Here is an 18,126-nt window from a genome sequence, read left to right as displayed (position 1 = left end):
AATTATGTTGGTTATTTAAACCCCTCGTGTGGCTGCGCACTTCGCGCAGTATTATAGTTTGTAACGTTAGTAGTGTTTAAGGAGTATAGCTTTAGCGCTGTGTTAGAATGCGTGTAGCATGCTAGCGGTCTCAGTTCCATGTTCTGTTTTCGAGTAATGCCTAGACTGTAGTTCCATGGTTGATCCAGCTAGTCCTGTTCAGCATAGACCGCGTTTCTTGTGTTCTGTTAGTTTGTTCATCAATAAAGACGGCGCTCCTGCGCTTACTTCCTGCTAACTGTCCTGTGTCGTTACATCACCACATTCTTTTGTTCATCTATTACTATTGTTGCAACATAGTACATGCGGTCATACACATTAGGGTTAGTGTGCTACATGGGATACACAGTGGTCATTACTAAAGCCATTAATGTACTTTTTGAGTTCTAAATGAATAGTTCAATTCATATCTTGCAGAAACTTTATCTAATTCTAAAGCATCATTGTTATATTTTTTTCTGTCACAGTGAGATGGCAATATTTTGACGGGTGTGGAAGGCCTCACTGGGACATTTTGTATTAGTAGTGTAAAACATATGCATTGGCTTACATATTGGTAGACATGCCAATTTAAAAAATATACATGTAGGAAACACTTAAGAGACATCTATATGTAACCAGAAAATGAAGGAATGGGATAGGCTGACTTAAATATCTAGTTGGTGGCTGTGCCTCAGGTGGTAGAGCAGGTTGTCTAATTGTAGGGTTGGCGGTTTGATTCCTGGCCCACATGACTTGAAGTGTCCTTGGGCAAGACACTGAACCCCAAGTTGCTCCTGATGTCAAGTTAGCACCTTGCATGGTAGCTCTGCTACCATTGGTGTGAGAATGGGTGAATAGTTACATCAATATTTGTGTAGGAAAGTTCCTCATATTCAGAGTAGGGCTAGGCAGGTGCTCAAGTTGCTATGATTTAATAAAGCAGCATGTCAGTTACATTTATATTTTTAAATAAGAAGTCATTCACAGTGCATATACACTAAAGAAAACAGTCACCCACTATTTATTTGATAGCACATTGTGCTAATCTGTGTCACATTTTTTATTAAATTAAAGAGACCAGAATGGGGCGCATATGGCTTAGTGCTAAGCACGTTCGCCTCCCACCTCCAGGGTTGGGGGTTTGATTCCCACCACAACCCTGTGTGTTCGTAGTTTGCGTGTTCTCCCTGTGCTGCTCCCCCTGTCCAAGGACATGCATGGTAGGCTGATTGGCATGTCCAAAGTGTCTGTAGTGTATGAATGGGTGTGTGAATGTGTATGTGAGTGTGCCTTGCGATGGACTGGTACCCTGTCCAGGGTGTACCCTGTCCTGTGCCCTATGATCTCTGGGATAGGCTCAAGGTTCCTGTATGATAGGAGATATAGAAAATGAAAGGGTGGGTGGATGGAAACCAGAGCGAAATTACATTATCCTGAGTATCCAGTTACACAAATGGAGAGGCGAGTTTAGAATTGGCTAAATAAATCATACACTCTAGAAACAAAGTGGGATATAATCAGTGGTTGATTTTAGACACAATCATTCCTGATAATAATACTGCTGTTGGTTTGAGTTGAGCACTGACAATCAAATTAAAAGAAGAAGAATCCAGTATTTAGTGTTTTTTTTTTTTAAACAGTGGAGTGATAAATCCTCAGAGACTGCTACAGTGTCCTCCAAGGAATCCATGGCTAATCATAGGCTGAAGTGTTTCAGAGACGTTCTGGACACTCTGTGTAATGAGAATTTCTTTATTGAGTCTTAGTTACAGATTATTGAATATGTTGCATGTTAAATAAGATTCTGATACTAACAATGGGAAATGCTGATTTAAGACAATGGAATGCTCTGAACCTTGATGAGCCATAAAAAAAAATTTAAAAAAATTAAAAAAAAGAAAATTCACAAACAAATTAGAAAATCCCATAATTGTCACAAATAAATAAATTTTAAGCCCATTAATACTTGGTAATGTGCTGTACTGAGAATCATCATTCTACAAACATTGGAAATTCTCAAGCAGGTAAGTGTTTAAGGGAAGGAACAAAGTTTAAAGTGAACACATTTGGGCCAGTGAGTAAAACCTCATTTTTACATGATCCCAGCACTTTGTGTTTTAAACATGCTTCCAACCATACAAAAATTCATCATGACTGATTGGCTGGGAGGTGACAAGGATTCTGAGTATTGTTCAATAAAGCTGATGATATATCTGCAGTGAAAACTGTAAAGGTGTACAGATGAATGAGTAGTTCTTACAACCAGGATAATCTGAGTGTTTTGTTTTCTACTATATTAACCTAAATTCTCACTATCCCAGAAAAGCTACTGAATATACTTTATCTACTCAATAATATTTGGGAGAGAAACTTAACTAGCATTATTCTACCAGTAAATCTAGCTATTGTTTTAAACTCAAAACGAGGTATAACTATGCTAAACCCAGAAATCAAGAGGCATGTTTAATACATCAATCACATAGTACATATAAGAGGGTCTGTACAGATGCTTCATAATGAAATTCCAGGACTTTCAAGGACTTTTCGAGCACTGTTTTTTTGTTTGTTTTATGTTTTCAAGGACTATACAAGAGATGTCATTCAAACATATCCTTCATTTCCAAAAAAAAAAAAAAAAAATTATTATTTTTTTTTTTAAAAACAACCATTTTATATAGCTCCTTTTCCCAGCCATGATGGACTAAATTTGTATTTCCCAGTCATTGCTTCATTTTCACCATAATTTCACCATTGCATCGTATTTTCACTCTGCCTAGTGTCAGCCCTTTATTACATCCTACTCTCTGTGCTCACATGCTGAATTTTAATACAGCCGAATTCCCAATAAAGCTGTTCTCATTTACATATTTTTTCTGTTTCTGAAAGCAGGACCTCGCACTCGCCGGGCAGTACTGGCCATTATCTTCTACAGAAAGTAGCTAAGGTTTGTCCAGAAAGTCACTAGATATATTGCTAGATGCATTTATATATATAAAAAAAAAAAAAAGGTGCTAAGGGGGTCTGAGAAGTGGACCGAAGCTGTCCCTGTTAAAATGAATGAGTGAACAGCAGGGGGAGGAGGGGCTGCAGCGGGGAGTACTTTCTACTCTTGAGAGGCTCTTCCTCAACTTCTTCAGACTTGAGAGACTCTTCTTCAGCTTTGTAGCAATCTTCCTCACCTTCCTTGGTCTTGAGAGACTCTTCCTTTTCTTCCCTAGGCTTGAAAGGGTCTTCTTGAACTTCCTCAGTTTTGAGAACCACTTCCTCCAGTTCCTTATTTTTTAAACCTCTCCTTCAACTTCTTCAGACCTGAGACACTTCCTTTCAGTTCAACTTCTTAAGTCTTGAGAAAGTCTTCCTCACCTTCTTTGTGTCACGTATCGTGACGGAGCGGAGATAGGACGGATGCAAGTGCAGGATGAACAGTTGTTTATTTGAAAGAGAGACAGGCAGACAAATCCTAAACGTAATCCGCAAACATGCAAGAGGTCAGGCGATTGGCAAACAGGCATACAGGGGGCAAGGCTGGAATCTAGGTCGTGGTCACGGAAAACAGGATCTATAAACAAAACGGGAAACGAACTATGACGAGGAACTGGGAGCGGATAATCCAGCGCGAACTAACTCTAAAAATGGACCGTGACTATGACTCAGATACGAACTAAACTAACTCTACGATAACGTTCCACGTTGTGTGCTGGGAGGCGCGCGGTATATATGCGGACATGATCAGCGTCTAAACCGCTAGCAGCTGAGAGCAATTCAAACCCACGTGAAATCCCAGCCAATGACAGAACAGGGAGGAGACATGACAGAAACATAAACAAAACACACGTGTCCAGATGTCACTACGGTCAACAACGGAAAAGCAGGTGCTCGCGCATTCGCGCTTAGAGCACGCTGCTTCAAGGGGGAATCATGACACTTTGGTCTTGAGAGACTCTTCCTAAACTTCTTCAGGCTTGAAAGGCTCTTCCTAAACTTCCTAAGTTTTGAGAAAATCTTCCTCAACTTCTTTATTTTTGAGAACCTCGTCCTCAACTTCTTTATTTTGGAGAAACTCTCCCTCAACTTCCTTATTTTTGAGAACTTCTTCCGTACCTTCCTCAGGCTTGAGAGGCTCCTCAACATCCTTGGTCTTAAAAGGCTCTTTCTCAGCGTTGCCAGGCTAGATCAGCTCTTCCTCATGTTCCTCTTGAAAGGCACATTCTTAATCATGATGCGCTTCTTTGAATTCCTCGTTCTCAATTTGGATCTTTCTCAATTTCACCAGACTTGATGAAAGACACGTCTCAACTCATCTTTGTGATGCTGTTCCCCAAGTTTCATAATATTGAGAGGGTTTTCTTTTCCCCAGTTTTAGGAGACTCTTCTCCTCTCTTTTCAGTCTCAAAGTTCTTCCATGATTTCCATTTATCATTTCAGGGCTCTTTTTCAATTTCCTTAGTATTTAGAAGCTCTCTCTCTCTCTCTCTCTCTCTCTCTCTCTATATATATATATATATATATATATATATATATATATATATATATATATATATATATATAAAATTCTTCTGAAAAACTTGTATGAAGAGAGAGATCAAGGTGCCATGGTGCGGGCCAAGTTTACACAATATACTAAAATGGACTCATCTACATCTTTCTTCTTTGCACTGGAGAAAAAAAACAGAGAGAAGAAGTCCATCAGCCAATTGAAACTACCCAATGGACAAGAAACTACCGACAAAGATAACATCATTCTACAAGCGCTATCTTTTTATGAGGAACTGTACAATAGTCAACCATGTGATCCTGAAGCAACTGAAGAACTTCTGAATGGACTACCACAGCTGAGCGAGGGTGAGAGAAACGAACTTGAAAAATCACTGTCCTTAGAAGAGCTCAGTACAGCTGCTCAACAACTGTCAAACGGAAAGTCACCGGGGCTGGATGGATTGACCTCCGAATTTTATAAAACATTCTGGTCCTTGATTGGCCCAGACCTGCACTTTGTCATACTCAGATGTATGGAAACAAAAGTCTTACCCCTTAGCTGTAGGAGAGCTGTAATTACCCTGTTACCCAAAAAAAGGAGACCTTGGTAGCTTAAAGAACTGGCGTCCTGTCTCCCTCCTTGGGACAGATTATAAAATCTTTTCAAAGGCATTAACAAACCGCCTTAAAAGATTTTTAGCCACAATACTACATGATGACCAGTCATACTGCATCCCAGAACGCTCAATCTTCAGCAACCTTTTTCTGGTGCGAGACCTGTTGCACCTCACAGAGCTATATAAGGTAGAGATGGGACTAGTGTCACTAGGTCAAGAGAAGGCTTTTGACAGATTGGATCATGGTTATCTTTTTAAGACCCTAACAGCTTTGGGCATTGGTGGACGCTTCATCTCATGGATTAGGCTGCTGTACACTGATGTGTACAGTATGCTGAAAATAAACGGAACACTAACAAGAACTTTTCCGTGCACAGAGGTGTTCCACAAGGCTGTAGCCTGTCCGGTCTGCTGTACACTCTCCCCATTGAGCCCCTGCTAAGACACCTGCGAGAAAATCTGCAAGGGTTTTCAGTGTTAAGCCCTGACTTATCTGATGTGACCACAGTCAATGTCACAGCATATGCTGATGATCTGACGGTGATAATCAGGTCCGAGGATGACATCAGTCACGTGTTTTCTGGCCTGGATGTCTTTCAGAGCGCATCATCTGCACGTGTAAACTGGAACAAAACTGATGCCTTGCTTCTAGGTCAATGGCAGGAGGAAAATATACCTCACCTCCCATAGGAGTGTTCGTGGAGGGACTGAGAATACTTGGGATCTTCTTTGGCACAGATCGATATATGCAGAAGAACTGGGATGGATTGACCAATAAGGTTCTAGAAAATCTAAATAGATGGAGATGGATTCAATCACAGCTGTCCTATAGGAGCAGGGTCCTAGTGATAAACAACTTGGCTGCCTCGATGCTGTTGGCTCAAATTTAGCCTATTACCCCAAAACACTTAAAATTCAACTTAGAAGCCAATACTCACATCTACCTCAGAGCCCAGTTGGAGATAGAAAAAAATACACCAGCCGTGAGTGAGAAGAAGCAAGGGTCCAGATTTATTGTTCCGTTCCACCACACGAGATCCACACCGATGAGAATTCTCAGAAGTGATCCCCCTACCCTGAGCTTAAGCTCCAGTATTTATACTGTATTTACACACTAAATAGCCCATATGTTTCAAGAAGACTATGATCTCACTACCAATAGGGTTGAAAAAGAGCTCATTTACCTTACTCTTATGTTCCAGAAAAGGGCTATTTCACTTACACATAGAATTGAAACCAGGGGTTTTAATTTACACATAAAATCAGAACCCAGGCATTTCTAATAACCCAGAAAATAAAAACCCAGAGTTTCCAGTTACTCAGAGGATCAGAAACCAGAGTTTTCAGTTACCCAGGGCATCAGAATCTTCAGTTTTGATTTACCTAGAGAATAGAAAGTGGAGGAGACTAAACAATCTAATGGGACCTTGGTCTTATTGTTATCTCGAGGGGGGGCCAGTTTGACCCAGCCACCCTTATAACTGGCTCTCTTCATGGTTCTCTTAAAATTTAGGCCTCCCTTGCGAGACGAGAATCTTCACCATCTGAATCATGAGTAAGTTATATTTTCCTGTATATCTAGTTTATATTTTATTTTCAGATTTACTCTATATCTCTTATTATATATACTGCTTGAAAAAACAGTTTACTGTACTTCCTACTTCTTATCATTTTTATAAAGAGTATATATATATATATATATATATATATATATATATATATATATATATATATATATATATATATATATATATGTTATTATTATAAGACATTACCCTTATAATATCTTAATATTCCTTTTTATTATTCTTATAAAGTTATAATAGTATGTGTGTGTGAGAGAGATTGTGTGTGTGTGTTATGTCTACTTGCCCGCCCTTGACTGTACAAGGGTGTGTGTGTGTGTGTGTGTGTTTTAGCACTCCTCAGCTCGTACACTTCTTTCGACTTTTTGACTAACAACCCATAGTGTATTACTCTTAAAGATCTTTAAAGTGTTTTTCCAATTTATCCACATCTGACTAATACCGCTTCTGTATGTCTAGGTGCCGGTGCCCGTCGTCAGTCCCTTCTCTTTCCGTTACTGGACCTGGATCTGGATCTGGATCTGGACACTCATTACCAGCTTGTGCATCTCACTGCTGATATCATGATGCTACTTAACTATCTTCGCAGCACCCCCTCTAGGAATGGAGATCCGGGGTTCCCCCCTCTTCTTCGATACAGAATCTGCCTACAGCATCTACAGCAATCTACAGCAAATGTGAGTATTTGCTTCTATGTTGAATTTTAAGTGTCTTTGGGTAATTGGCTAAATTTAGGCCAGCAACTTTCAGCTTATATGCATGAACACAATCCATTATAGCTGATGTATCGTGTAGCATGACTGAAGTGATGTGCAGGTCTTCAAATCTAATACTTTTTAATATCATAGTCAAGAAATTTCCAAAAATGTAAGTGCTGATACCTGCAGCTACCCTGTGCTTAACTGATGAAACAGTGAAGGAACAGCCCACACCTGTCCATGAAACAGATTTTCAGTAAAATGGCCAATTACTTTTGGTCCCTTGAAAAAGAAGGGGCTACATATTAAAGAGCTGTAATTCCTAAACCATTCCTCCAATGTGGATGTGAATACATTTAAATTAAAGATGAGGGACTGCACTTTAATCCCACATTCATTATTTAACTGTAACTTGAATAAGTGTGTAATAAGCCTCAGCATTTTTATTATCAGCTACAAGCAATCTGCTTCATTACATTTATTCTCAGTGAATATGAAATTACTGCAGATATATTTATCATCCCCGGGGAGGGTCTCTGTTTGCACAAAGGACCAATCACAACTGTTGTCTGCATACACAGATGTTATTACAGTTTTTTTAGAGGTGCACATCAGGCAACGCAAAGGTCTGACGTAGAAGTATAAATAGCCTTTTTAGCGTGTCTCGAATTGCAGAAGTTGTCAACTGTTTTGCCTCATGTTCATTAGATGCTGTCCGAAAGAACACGTTAACATCAAGGGCAACAAGTGCTGAGATTGTGACGCTGATGAAAAGGTGGCTGCAGCTGGCTTCAGACCGTGGAGGAGGATGGAAGAGGTGCAACAAACAGTAGCTTGTCCTGACTAGGAACGCATAAACCATTGAAATCAACGAGGAAAAAATTCAGCAGTGATCAGCCTGGAGCTCACGAGTGTATGCCCAGGATGACACTCTCTCCCTGGGCAAAGCCTGCGAACTTCGCCCAGAGCTCAGTCCATGTACTTTCGGAAATTTCGGCTGTGTGGTCTCGCCGTGAGTGATGCTACTGTACTTTTGGACATGTCAAAATATTAAGACAATGGGAATTCAGTTCAAACATTTTAATGAAATATTTACACACACACACACACACACACACACACACACACACACACACACACACACACACACACAGGGCCATTAGCCAAAAACAACCGGCCTATGTAGCACCTATGCCCGCAGCGGACTCTAGCGCAGACTGGGCGGAGTGCGCCTCGCTGACCGACAGCTCCACGACTCAGCTAATTGCTGTAGCACATCGTCTTGGTCACGAGCATGCGTTGTTCATCTTTTGCGTTCGCACTGTGAACAGGAGACATTTCTCTATCACTTTAACGTTTAACACATTGGAATGAATTTGTTAAAAAACATTTTAATCATGCTTACGTAGGTTGCTAGAGCTGTGGGGATGTCCGACACAGTGATGTCTCTTCCCACGAGTGCCCGCAGGGCAAGCTTGACATGCGCAGAAATCCTGGCCTGTGTGCCAGAAAAGAAAAGCCACCCCACAGAAGTCTCATATCCCGGCATATGCTTCCTCAGGTGGCAGAAAGCTTTCAGCCACTTCAGCTCCAGCTTGGTGACGGCTAGCTTAGCGAGTCCAAAAGCAGAGGCAGGTTTGTGCTGCTTCACCTGGGAGAAAAGGACAATGAATGAAAAATATTAAACACCCCCATGTACAACACAGCAGCCCCTGGAAATAAAAGTGAAATACACAGAAGTTACTTACATTGATCAGAAAGAGTCAGCCTTCTCGAGGTTCTCAAACTCCTCAGTAGTGAGGTTCTGCAGGACTCCGGTCCTGTCTGCTGACCGAAAAGAAGTGAGCACACAGCAGCCCGATGCAACGGTTGAGCATGTCCGGGTCTGCTGGACGAGTTCAGATCAGCCAGTGAAACAGGGACAGCGTCCGACAGTTTGCCGTGCAGGAGCTGTAAGTACTCCCTCACTCTTCTCCGCTCGCACGCCTTGCCTGTGGAGCACGACTCGACCGGACAGATGTCTGCACTCCCACTGCAGCAGTCTCTGGAGACTCCACAGCCTCGTGGAGCCAACTCGGCCCTCGGACAGCCTCTCATCAAGTTAATGGAGGAACTTGGAAACACGCGTCAGAAATACCTTGGCCGGAGTGACCTTGTACCGCTGGCACAATGATTTCATCCATTCAAGGACTCTCGAGACATTGTCGATGTACTTCAGGTGGGCTGTGTTGTGGATAAAAATGACATGAAATAAACATGAGGGACACTTAGTATGAGTAATATGTAGTTTTATTGATAATTCACAGGACTGGTGGGTGCATAATCTTGAGGAGAGTGGTGGGGGGAAGAAAATGGGGTGCGTCCTGGGGACATGGGAAAGTCAGCAAAGGTGAAGTGAGAGGACCACTGAGAGTGGGGCGGACTGGCAGGTGAGAAGTGGGAAGAATGGTCGGGGACCAGGTCAGAGAAGGTGACATCTTCCTCAGACTGAAAGCTGGAGGGGGGTTTTGGCTGTGTAGAGGCGTCAATACACACGTTCACGGGGCAGATTTTGTATCGGGGGGGGGGGGGGGGGGACACACCCCGCATTTCCATTTCCAGAGGGGGTGCTGCGAAGATAGTTAAGTAGCACCATGATATCAGCAGTTAGATGCGCAAGCTGATAATGAGTGTCCAGATCCAGATCCAGTAAAGGGGAGAAGAAGGAATGACGATGGGCACCTAGACATACAGAAGCGGTATTAGGCAGATATTGACAAATTGGATTTCCACTTTAAAGATCTTTAAGAGTACTACACTATGGTTTAATAGTCGAAGAGTCAAACAGAAGTATAAGAGCTGAGGAGTGCTAACACAGACACACACACACACACACACACTTACACACACACACACACACACACACACACACTCTCGTACAGTCAAGGGCGGGCATGTAGACATAATACACACACACACACACACACACACACACACACACACACATATAACATTATAACTTTATAAGAATAATAAAAAGGAGTATTAAGATATTATAAGGGTAATATCTTATAATAATAGAAAACTCTATAAAATACAGAATAGTAGGATATGTAGGACAGTAGAAGGGTAATATAATGATTTTATGAAGTAGGAAGTACAGTAAATCGTTTTTCAAGCAGTATAACTATATATAAAATAGAGATATAGAGCAAATATGAAAATAAATTATAAACTAGAAATACAGGAAAATGTAACTTACTCATAATTCAGATGGTGAAGATTCTTGTCTCGCAAGGAAGGCCTTAATTTTAAGAGAAAACCATGAGGAGCCATTTATAAGGGTAGCTGAGTCAAGCTACTGGTTTTGATTATATTTGTAAGTTGAAAAGCCCTGTTTTTTGAGCTAATGGTAAGTTGAATAGCTCTTTTTTAACCCTATTGGTAGTGAGATCATAGTCTTCTTGAAACATATGGGTTATTTACTGTGTAATTACAGTATAAATACTGGAGCTTAAGCTCAGGGTATCAGATCACTTCTGAGAATTCTCATTGGTGTGGATCTCGTGTGGTGGAACGGAACAATAAAGCTGGACCCTTGCTTCTTCTCACTCACGGCTGGTGTCTTTTTTTCTATCTCCAACTGGGTTCAGAGGTTGATGTGAGTATTGGCTTCTATGTTAAATTTTAAGTGTTTTTGGGTAATGAGCCAGCAGCTGCCAGGGGACTGTCTGTGTTGGCCCACATAAAGTGAAGGAAGCGCTCGACGTGTCTCCTCTCCTGCTTGCCGTTGGCCGCGGCTTTGGGGACATCTCTGAGACTTGTCAGCCAAGCCGTGTACACTTAACATTGGCTCTGGAAAAGAGAAAAAAAAGGGGGGGGGGGATCAGTGAAAGAAAAACAAATTTCATCCTGGGACGTCCACCCCGGGCGACCACCTGGAGTCCACCGCCCACACACAATAAAAATAGGCCTAGAGATAGTTTAGGTACTCACCCACAGAGCCACTACTCTTTCCGGGCTACTAGCGCTTGCAGCCGCTCAAATTCTGCGGAGAGTTTTGCTACTTTTCGATCAGTTCAGAACATTTGCAACTTTTAGATTTGTTCGTCTCACCGAAAGCTTGCAGTTGTTGCAGCTTTATTTTGGCGCTGAGCAGTAGCTTCCTGACCGTGTCCCCGGCGAGCTGGTGAAGGTGGAACAGGTGGCAGTCTAGCCGGCGGAAACCTTTCCTGCCGCATGCAGACACCGGGCAGTCCAGAGCACCCGCATATCACCCGCTCGCTCGCTGCCGCCAGGTGAAGCCAGCGTTCCTCTGGACCCTGCTGATGAATCTGGGCGAGATGAGCCTGCACGTTGGTGTAGAAACGCCGACAAACTGGACACACTCTTCTCTGTGACATCTCGCTGCTCAGCACCGCTAGAGCGGGTGACTTTATAGGCAGCCAGTCAGGAGGGCGGTCCCATTAGCAGACCTAGTAGGAACCATCCTGCAGCAAAAAAACGGCATGCTCTGCCTATTAGGGACGTTTAAACGCTTAAAAATGTGCCCTTAATAGCTACTATGGTGGAATAAATTACATACTTAAATTACAATGTTTCAGCTGTGTTCTCTTGCTATTTAAGGACGTTCCGATACTTTCGCATGCTTACAAATGTGCTCTGAACAACTGCCACGGTGGAATAAATAACATGTTAAAATAGTACAGAATGTTTCAGCTGTGTGCACTTGCTATTAGGGACGTGCCGATGCTTCCGCACACTACCAAGTGTGCTCCGAAAAATTGCCACGTTGTCATAAACAGGGTTCCATTCTTTCCTCACACAGTTCTTTGACTATCTGCACAGGCAAGTTACCAGACATCGCATGCTTCGAACAGCCAGTGTGCAGGGAGTCAGTGTTTTTAATTCAGCACTTGAGCACCACTGGGCTGTTCATTTCAGGCTCTCCGTCACATTTTATGTGAATGTGGCCATGACATTCCTCACAGTTGCCTCTGATTTCTATGAATTTATCTGCGGCTGATGGATAGACCTTGGCTCTTTTAAAGACAAATGTGCAGGGACCTGGCTCAAAATGAGTGTCATCATTACTGCCACTTGTTTCATGATCACTTTCATAAATAAACCCTAAAGCAGTCCAGATGTTGTCTGTTCAATTTAACAAAAGTATATAGAGCCTTTGCAGTGATCTTGTTTTCTAGCTGCTCACTAAGCTCTGTCCAGATGCTCTGATTAGGAGTAGCTATGTTGACATTTTGGACTATGGCCTCTTTTGATGAAGGGAGGACTGTGAAAATGGAATCCCTGTCCACTGCTGGTTTCTTGGGCATCTGGCATAAGCAAAACATAATTACCCACTGAAATAATCCTGATGCAAAAAATGTCATGTACAGTATAAACATGTTTTCATGTATGACTGTATTTGCCAAAATACAAGGAAAATATAATCTAGTAATAATGTATAAGGATATTATATCTTATATTAGGACCAATATGGTAATGTGGACCCTTAGATGCACAATGTATTAAAAAAACTAACATGGGTACCATGTGCAGCGGTAATTAGCATTTCATAGCTACATTAGCCATATTAGTATTAGCAGTGAGATTTCTGTTCAATAAACATTGACAATCTTAGCTCTCTTGAATGTTTTACCATTATGATTGAAGTTAACTAATATTATTGTAACTGACAGTGTTAAAACATTGTACTTACACTGGCCAGAATTTTGATTTAGTAACTATATCGACTTTCCCTATACTAACACTAATTTCCACTAGAGCATCGAGAACAGAAGTGTCCCTGACACCTAGTGGTGGGAGTGAAGTGTAACATGATTCTCCTTGTAAATAAATGAAAAGTTCAATATTGAGAGACCAGTGAATGAAGTAAAGAGAATTGTTTATTGAACAAATGATGATATGATTTGTCTTGAAAAAGTCTTCGGCACTTCGACTCAAAGTGTGCTCACACCAAGGAGATTTGTGCATATAAGTCAATGTCTAATATTTTAAAAACAAAAGCAGTACAAACGATTGAGAATATTTGTGGTGAATTAGGAGCATGTGGGGAGTCTGAGAGACCTCAGAATGACCTATGAATATTCTTTTAAATATCTTCAAAATCGAAGCAGCACAAACGAAAATTTTTATGGCACAAACGGAGCACAAACGATTGAGACAATTTTGCCGACATTTTGCATTGGGTGAGGGTGGCAACTTCATGCAGGTCCAAACCCAAGTTATCAGAATAAGTTTTACTGGCCAAGTATGCTGGAGTATACAAGGAATTTGTTGCTGGTTTATACCGATCCTACAGTGCACACTTACACACACAGTTCTGGATGTAAACAAGACACCCAGTAATACAAAAGAGACCAATGACAGATACCACAGGACAGTTTACAGTGAAAACAATCTTAAAAACCACTCACAAAGAACAGTTAAGAGTAAAGTGATATTACTTTAAATGACTAAAAGCTTGTATGAGCCCTGATGAGCCTCATAAATAAGAGTTTGAGACTCTTTAGCTTTTATTCACAGGAACTGTAAGAGAATTGTTTCCCATTGTCATAAAGAGTCAATTTAAGGCAAGCTGAGGAATCCATCCTGTCATATCCATGTTTAAAACGCAATAATGGAGATTGTTTAACGTGTAAGAAGTACAAACGCTACACTGAAAGAGCGAACTAGAGGAATAATAATTACTACTACTACTACTACTACTAATAATAATAATAATAATAATGCACCTGTAATAAATCTATGCTAATCAGAATTGTGATGTGTTTTATTCATACAACCAACAGAAGTACCTCAATTTACCTGAAAGGAGCTGTCTCGCTCGGTTTGAATGACGCACCTGCGCACTCAACCACGCCCACCAGATGACTAAACCGTAGAAATGAATGGAATAGGGATATAAACAAATAGATCAATAAAGAAGATTGCACTTTGCATTCCATATTTTCTCCATCACAGTGATTGCAAATGTTATATTATATTTAGAGCTGCAACAACTAATCGATAATAATCGATTCTGAAAATCGTTGGAAACGAATCTCATTTTCGATTAGTTGGTCTGCACGGTGCGTTTACTCATTACATTACTTCTGTACTGAAAACACGCTTCGGAGAGTAAATATTAAAGTAGTGTCCTAAATGAAGTACTGTACACTTACACTATGCACTTACACTACGCACTACTCTCCCGTCTAGTGCAATAAAGTCTAAAACCATCTAAGCCTAATCCGTTTGCAAAAGAAATCTGTGATCTTCAAAATACCTTCATTTTTATATATCCTAAATACTGAAAACATTTGTTAAGTTGCTAGACATGACTGAATGCATTGCTGTCCAACTAAAATGAAGACAATATTATTTGTATATTGTAATATAGTACATAGAATAACACTTCCATGTAGAGACACTTAAAGACTTGTATTATATTTGAAAAGAGACATGGTCAATCGTATAACTGTACACAAGCAGTTTGTGCTTGGTTCCCGATAATCACCGCTTGCGGTGATTTTTGTGATATTTGTATGTTGTCTTTCTTATAAGGTATCCTTGAGTGTTATGAAAGGCGGCGACAAATAAAATGTATTATTGCATAGTTCTCCCATCTGACCATGCAGAGTCCATCGGTGGTGTTGTCCCAGGAATAGCAGCTGGCTGTGTGTAGTGCCGTGTCACTCTTCTGCATTATAGCCCAACTACCAATGTACTTAATACTTAATGCTTTTCCATGTCTGTTTTTTTTTTTTTTAAATGAGAGTACGCGCTGTGATACTCTCTGTCCACTGGTTCAGTTTGTTCCGACTTTAGTCCAACCCTGACACCTTCACATTCATCAGGCACTTACGTAAAGAGACGTTTTAGGCTGAGCTGGTGCTTTGGGAAATAGTATACTGGCCTGTGTGCTGTTTCTGTGAGCAAGGGGTCTCACTATTTGGAATGCTATTGTGCAGCTGTGCCTTTCCCATTTTGACTCCTGTCCTGGAGTCAGGATCACACTGCTGGTACTGGCAGTGTCCGGCTCTTTTAAGAACTCACTTACACATGATGTGTCACTCACTGTAGGCCAATCAGCTACCCATTACCATTCTGTTTCTTTCCAGCAAAAAGGGCTTTTTAATGCATTAAAACTTGTGTTGTGTTTCACTAAAAGAAAATGCTGCATCCATGGAATTGTCATTGCCATATCATGGCACATAGGATTAAAACAAATGCTTCATTTCTCCATATGTTGCTTGTAGCATTTTAAGACGTATTAAGGCACAAGTGAGGTGTAAGAGGCTGTGCTACACCCCGCACAGTCAGCAGAAGACAGCAGCAGTGCACCGCAAGAGTTGCCGTGTGGGGGAACTCAGTTACCCAGAACACTCCAGGCTGATTAACTGGGATTGCCTGCACTTGCCAGGCCGGATGCTTAAACCCAGACTTTGAGGCCACTCTTTGTCATACCTTTGTAGAGGGGAGAAAAATTGCCTGATGTGGGAACTACTGGGGAAGGGAAGTTGGGTCAGAGCCACTCAAATGGCTCAATGCCAGGTGCCCCCTCAGGAAATTCTTTGAGGAGGGGGCTCACAACCTAGGTAAAATCATCTCCCACCCTCCCTGCTCCACTTTGGTTGCTCTGCTTCCTTACTCAGCTGAGGTCATTACTCCGCTGCGTGGTTCCACTGAGGACATCCCCTACCCCTCTGCTCTGCAGAAGATACCATTACAGCTCATGGCCTCACCACTCTGTCTCTCTGCTCTGCCTCCAATGTCACTACACCACCGTGTAAGGCCTGACATTCAGTGTATTCTACGTTACACCCATACGTTTCCTCAGTATCTCAATATCATTAAAAAATGGACTGTTCTGTCTCAGATGAGTGATGAACTTGATTTTGAAGCTGTGTTTCCTGATGTTGGTGTTGCACTTCCACCAAAAAGTGTTAGTGAACCTAGTAATCATGTCTACATTTGAATATGATCATGAGGCACATGGCTCTCACTTCACTTATTCTACAGGGTTCGGCAGGGATTTGGTTCAACCTACTAAAGAGTGGAGAAGTGGACACCAGAACTTTGCATGCTGCATGCCCAGTTTTTGTAGGCAGTACGTGGGGTAAGTTTCCAGTAAGCACCTCTGCAGAAAATGCTTGGCGTATTTGGTTATTTTTATTAATGTACTCAATTTTACTGAAAATTGGAAACAAAATCAGTGCTCACTGATATCCAAGCAACTTCATAAATCTTTTGTAAATATTTCTTTTAATCTTTGATTTAGTTGCCAATAAGTGGCTCTGCTGTCGGGGACAAGATTTCAGGAGAAGGTGCACTCTGTACAGGTCCGACTGTGACTGAAAATTGAAACTCTACCTAAAGCAAGCTGAAAAGATTTTCAGAACTAAGATATTTGGCATAGACCAAAGGGGCTGATTAGATTTGTACTATTTTTTTGTAATGTGTATATGAAGAATAAAATACAGAATTGATATGAAAGATAAATATATTAGTTTACTATTTTACAATATTGTGTAATCTCTAGATAAAGGTGATTACTGCACTTCCCTGTTTATTGTTTTATCAAAGGCGTGACACAGTGGATCATGAAATATTGCTGCATAGATTAAATAATGTTGGTCTATTAAATCATTTGTTTAGACCGCTGGTTTTTGCTTGTTGTTTCCGTAGCAAGATAGATTTTACGGGATGTATTTTATGTATGCATCCATCGACGGTGGCGCTCGGCTTTACGTGACGTACGGGTTTTTCGCGGCGCCGACGTCGGATCTGATCACCACTTGCTTGTGACTTCAATCCGACTAAAATTGAAAAGAGTGGCCGGACGCAACACCGTTCGGTCATTTGCCTCCGAGAAATTGAAGGACCGCGTGAACGCCGAGCACTTCCACATTGAACTCGCTAATCGATTCCAGATTCTTGACAACTCGGCCAGCATCGAAGAACAATGGGCACAGATCAAGGATGCTGCCATAGAGACGGCAGAGAGAACGATTGGTCGACGGCGTGGAACGCAGCGAGAACGGTGGATTCAGGACCGGACATGGTCGTTGCTCGATGAAAGACAGGTCAAGAAACATCAGCGCGATCAAGCAAAGACCGAAGAGGAGCGAAATGAAGCAACGCAGGCGTACCGAGAACTCGACCGCAGAGTCAAGAGGAGTTGCCGAGCAGACAAGAAGGACTGGCTGGACCGGAAGGGCACTGAAGCACAACTGGCTGCGGACCAGGGTGACAGCAGGACTCTTTTTCGTGTGGTCAGAGATCTCACTCGGGCCCGAAGCGGTTCCACTGGGCCGATAAGGGATACAACCGGCAGGATGCTAGTTAGCAAAGAAGAGCAGGACGCGCATTGGGTGGAACATTTCAAAGACACCCTAAACCAGCCGGCTCCCGTAGCCACGCACGACTTTACAGTCTTTCCTCCTTCCTGTGAGCTGGAAGTGGACATGAGCGACATCATGGATGCTGAGGTCGCTGCAGCGATTCGTCATCTGAAAAACAACAAAGCACCTGGTCTTGACCAAATCTCGGCAGAAATGCTGAAAGCGGGTGGTGATGAAGTTGTACGGGTGCTCACTACGCTGCTCAATGACTGCTGGCACATGGAACGTGTCCCAAATGACTGGAGACAGGGTGTCATCGTCAAATTACCTAAGAAAGGTAATCTCGCAGACTGTAACAATTGGAGAGGCATCACCCTTCTGTCTGTTCCAGGCAAGGTATTTT

The 18,126-nt window shown here is 41.8% G+C and overlaps 1 protein-coding gene and 3 long non-coding RNA genes across 18 annotated transcripts in view; 2 read left to right on the top strand and 2 right to left on the bottom strand.

The window, feature by feature from the left end:
- The window catches only part of LOC124627540 (NACHT, LRR and PYD domains-containing protein 3), a 285,770-nt gene that overhangs the window by 63,399 nt on the left and 204,245 nt on the right, over positions 1 to 18,126 (top strand). The window lies entirely within an intron of this gene.
- On the top strand, positions 5,825 to 8,960 carry LOC128630201 (uncharacterized). The gene is made up of 3 exons (XR_008394584.1): positions 5,825 to 6,669; positions 7,160 to 7,377; positions 8,107 to 8,960. It is a non-coding gene; the product is annotated as an uncharacterized LOC128630201 (long non-coding RNA).
- Positions 8,493 to 9,966, bottom strand: LOC128630194 (uncharacterized). Its single transcript, XR_008394572.1, has 3 exons — positions 9,147 to 9,966; positions 8,804 to 9,049; positions 8,493 to 8,719 (listed from the first exon to the last, which is right to left on the bottom strand). It is a non-coding gene; the product is annotated as an uncharacterized LOC128630194 (long non-coding RNA).
- LOC128630181 (uncharacterized) lies at positions 9,981 to 16,195 on the bottom strand. The gene is made up of 3 exons (XR_008394551.1): positions 11,374 to 16,195; positions 10,640 to 11,232; positions 9,981 to 10,119 (listed from the first exon to the last, which is right to left on the bottom strand). It is a non-coding gene; the product is annotated as an uncharacterized LOC128630181 (long non-coding RNA).

Source organism: Ictalurus punctatus, unplaced genomic scaffold, assembly GCF_001660625.3.
Source record: "Ictalurus punctatus breed USDA103 unplaced genomic scaffold, Coco_2.0 Super-Scaffold_100046, whole genome shotgun sequence".
Taxonomy (NCBI): Eukaryota; Metazoa; Chordata; class Actinopteri; order Siluriformes; family Ictaluridae; genus Ictalurus; species Ictalurus punctatus.
The sequence above is the reverse complement of the archived record's forward strand: the minus strand, read 5'-3'. Positions and strand labels throughout refer to the sequence as shown.